The following is a 4,903-nucleotide window of genomic DNA, read 5'->3' on the forward strand; positions in this document are numbered from 1 at the left end:
CACAATCAACCCTTTAACGAGTCGTGCAACAGGTGGCGCTATAGAGTTTAAGTCCTCTTTTTCTCTGAAGAGACAATTTGCTACTGGGGGGGCAGACAATGCGAGCGCCCCGAGCCCGAAGCTCAGAGGGGCCCACCCGGAGCTATGCTACTGTAACTGCAGCATGCCGATACAGTTACATTCTGCGGCAGAGAAGGGAGAATCGGTCTCCCTGCTCCGTCGCCTGGCCACTATGGGGCCCCTGAGCAGGCGGGGTTGCCCTGGTGCCAGCAGTGGCCTCCTGCCCATCAACGCAAGGTCAGCTGTATCGGCATTTAGCTGATACAGCTGATCGCATTGATGGGAGTGGTGACGTCACCATCCAGCGCCCACTGTCAGAAGATGAGCAGGAGCTCGGAGCACCGCTGGAACAAGGAGGAAGAGAGGTGAGTATTTATTTGGTTTTTTATGGGGGCTGCCTTATACTACAGGGTCTGCCTATGGGGACTACCTTATACTAGAGGTTCTGCCTATGGGGTACTGTCTTATACTACAGGCTCTGCCTATGGGGGTACTGTTTAATACTTACATGGTCAGCCTATAGGGGTACTGTCTTATACTACAGGGTCTGCCTATGGGGGTACTGTCTTACAGGGTCTGTTTATAGGGGTACTGTCTTATACTATAGGATCTGCCTATGGGGGTACTGTCTTCTATTTACAGGGTCTGCCTATAGGGGTACTGTCTTATACTACAGGGTCTGCCTATGGGGTGCTGCCTTTTACTATAGGGTCTGCCTATGGGGTTCTGCCTTATACTACAGGGTATGCCTATGAGGTGCTGCCTTACAATACAGGGTCTGCCTATGGGGGTACTGTCTTATAATTACAGGGTCTGCCTATAGGGGTACTGTCTTATACTACAGGATCTGCCTATGGAGGTACTGTCTTATACCTACAGGGTCTGCCTATAGGGGTACTATCTTATACTACAGGGTCTGCCTATGGGGGTACTGTCTTAAACTTACAGGGTCTGCCTATAGGGGTACTGTCTTATACTACAGGATCTGCCTATGGGGGTACTGTCTTAAACTTACAGGGTCTGCCTATAGGGGTACTGTCTTATACTACAGGGTCTGCCTATGGGGGTACTGTCTTATATTTACAGGGTCTGCCTATAGGGGTACTGTCTTATACTACAGGGTCTGCCTATGGGGGTACTGTCTTATACTTACAGGGTCTGCCTATAGGGGTACTGTCTTATACTACAGGTTCTGCCTATGGGGGTACTGTCTTAAACATACAGGGTCTGCCTATAGGGGTACTGTCTTATACTACAGGGTCTGCCTATGGGGGGGTACTGTCTTATATTTACAGGGTCTGCCTATAGGGGTACTGTCTTAGGCTACAGGGTCTGCCTATGGGATGCTGCCTTTTACTATAGGGTCTGCCTATGGGGTTCTGCCTTATACTACAGGGTATGCCTATGAGGTGCTGCCTTACAATACAGGGTCTGCCTATGGGGGTACTGTCTTATACTTACAGGGTCTGCCTATAGGGGTACTGTCTTATACTACAGGATCTGCCTATGGGGGTACTGTCTTATACTTACAGGGTCTGCCTATAGAGGTACTATCTTATACTACAGGGTCTGCCTATGGGGGTACTGTCTTATACTTACAGGGTCTGCCTATAGGGGTACTGTCTTATACTACAGAACCTGCCTATGGGGGTACTGTGTTATACTTACAGGGTATGCCTATAGGGGTACTATCTTATACTACAGGGTCTGCCTATGGGGGTACTGTCTTATACTTACAGGGTCTGCCTATAGGGGTACTGTCTTATACTACAGGTTCTGCCTATGGGGGTACTGTCTTAAACATACAGGGTCTGCCTATAGGGGTACTGTCTTATACTACAGGGCCTGCCTATGGGGGGGTACTGTCTTATATTTACAGGGTCTGCCTATAGGGGTACTGTCTTAGGCTAGTTTCACATTTGCATTTAAATTCGCAGAGTTTAAAACGCATCCGCAAGTGGTGGAAAAAACGCATATGAACGCGTACAAACGCAGCGTTTTTTTGACGCATGCGTTGATGCATGCGGTTAAAAAAACGCCACGTTTGTACGCGTTTACATGCGTTTTTTCCTGCGTTTGCGTTTTTGGTGCGCATGATGAGAAATTTCACAAGAGAAAAATCTAGATAACCAGACAACGCCAATGGGACTACAGAGGGCGTGTATTATGGCATCTCTATATATAGACCCTAGGGCTACTGAAATTTTAACAGTTTGCTTCTGTATCCTGTGTCATGATGGATCTTTGCATGGAGAGCTTTTATTTCAACCTGGATTTCAGCTTCAAACTGTTTCTTGGATGTGCTTTTGCTTGGGAGCAAGACAGAAATCACCAAAGATGGAGAAGGAGACAATGTAGGCGTTTTTGGAGGCACCCCATTATTGAACTACGTGAGAGCCGTGGAGCCTACCACACACTCTATGCCGAGCTTAATGCCAACCCGGAGAAATTCCAGGAATACACACGTGTCGCAAGACTCGTTCCGGGATTTGCTTTCTTGTGTCCAAGGAGCCATACGGCGACAGGAAACCCAGCTCCGTAGAGCGATTCCACCCGAGGAACGTCTGCTGGTTACATTAAGGTACGTTCAAAATGTAAACCAATGACAGTCCAAATTTAGTGTTTTCAGACATGTATTTTTGGGGTATTTTCCTTTCTTTCTTTAGCATAACCACACCATAAAAAGAATAGATTGTAATGTTTTTTGTGTTTGTTTTTCTTCCAGATTTCTGGCCACCGGAGAGAGTTTATCATCCCTCCACTTCCAATACCGGCTTGGAATATCCACCCTGTCCGGAATAGTTGTGGACACCTGCCGGGCTTTGTGGAATGTACTCCGGGATGAGTTTATACCCCTACCCACCTTGGACATGTGGCTAGAAATTGCGGAGAAATTCTGTAGTGTGCGTGATTTCCCCAACTGTTTAGGAGCGGTGGATGGAAAGCACATTCGCATTATCATACAAGCCAGAACAGGATCGGAGTACTTCAATTACAAAAAATATTTTTCTGTTGTGCTCATGGCAATTGCCGATGCGAACTGTCGCTTCATCGCCGTGGACATTGATGCTTTTGTACGTGGCAACGATTGCCAGACTTTCAAGAACTCCAATATGGGCCGCCGTGTGTATGGCAACAATTTCAATTTTCCCCCGCCACAACCTCTCCCCAACACTCAAGGACCACCAATGCCATTTGTTATGGTTGGGGATGAGGCCTTTCAGATGTGTGAAAACCTACTGAAGCCCTATTCCAGTCGGGACTTGAACCACACTAGAAGGATCTTTAACTACAGACTGACCAGGGCCCGAAGAACTGTAGAGTGTACCTTTGGCATTCTGGTCGCTAAATGGCGCATTCTTGCATCAGCCATAAATCTAAAAGTGGAACCAGTCGACGAGGTGGTCAAAGCCTGTGTGGTTCTGCATAATCATATAATGGTTAAGGAGCAACCCAACATTGAACTGGATGAACAAGTTGCACACCCACTGCCCGATTTCCAGCATCACCTGCTGCGGTCAACTGCAGCAGTTGGTCACATGCGGGACCAATTTGCGGCCTTTTTTGATTCAGATATTGGACGTGTGTCATGGCAGGACAATGTTGTGTAAATGTCCAGTTGTAATTCGATCTGTACCAGTTATTTTCTACAATTATAATAATATTTCTCATTAATAAACTTTATAATATTTCTCATTAATAAACTTTAGTTTTGGTTGAGTTGACCGTGTCTCCTATCTTTTTCCTCTCCAAACCAAGCCTGTACTAAACTTGCAATATTTGATCTGTATTTAATATCATTTTTTGTAATCCCAAACCAGGAGTGGGTGATAAAAGCCGAGGTGCTAGTTATTATGTTAATATCATAATGTAACTCTAATTGGTCCACTCCTTGTTTTGGCTTACAAATACTGATATAAAACACTGGCCACATACTTCTAGTGTTATGGCAGCCATGTTGCTTTATTGGTAAGTTTGTTGACGTCATTGCGTCCTGATTACGTCCAGCACCATGCGCACCCACGCAGGAACCTCGCACACCTAGACACCCACACACTCTCTGACTCTATCCTACCACTGTCCTCTATATCCTCACTCCACGACACAGACACTGCCACATCAGCTATTGACACGGTTGCCCCTGTCATGCATAGCAGAGCGCGACTAACCAATAGACAACCCTGGCACAATAGCATCACTAAAAAGCTTCGGCAAGTATCGAGATTTGCAGAACGGCGTTGGAAGAAAACGCACTCACAAGATGACTTCAGTGCACTCAAACACTACAACCCCTTTCTGTGAGAGACCAATGCCCAAACCCCATAACTTCACTCTCCAAAATCTCTGAAGAGGAGCTTGCTCATCTTCTCTCCAAATCACACCTCAACACTTGTGCACTTGACCCCATCCCATCCCACCTCCTCCCCAACCTCACCACCACACTAATCCCATCCCTAACCCATCTCTTCAACCTTTCACTAACTTCTGGTACATTCCCCTCTGCCTTCAAACATGCCACAATCACACCTATCCTCAAAAAGCCATCCCTTGACCCAAGAGCTATGTCCAGCTATCGCCCCATATCATTGCTCCCATTTGCATCCAAACTCCTTGAGCAGCACGTCCATGCTGAACTTTCCTCTCACTTTGCATCTAAGGGTACCGTCACACAGTGACATTTTCATCGCTACGACGGCACGATTCGTGACGTTGCAGCGTCGTATGATTATCGCTCCAGCGTCGTAGACTGCGGTCACACGTTGCAATACACGGCGCTGGAGCGATAATTTCATGACGTATTTGCGATGTAGAAGCCGTTGGTTACTGTGCGCACATCGTATAC

The sequence above is a fragment of the Ranitomeya variabilis genome, chromosome 5 (assembly GCF_051348905.1).
Source record: "Ranitomeya variabilis isolate aRanVar5 chromosome 5, aRanVar5.hap1, whole genome shotgun sequence".
Classification (NCBI taxonomy): domain Eukaryota; kingdom Metazoa; phylum Chordata; class Amphibia; order Anura; family Dendrobatidae; genus Ranitomeya; species Ranitomeya variabilis.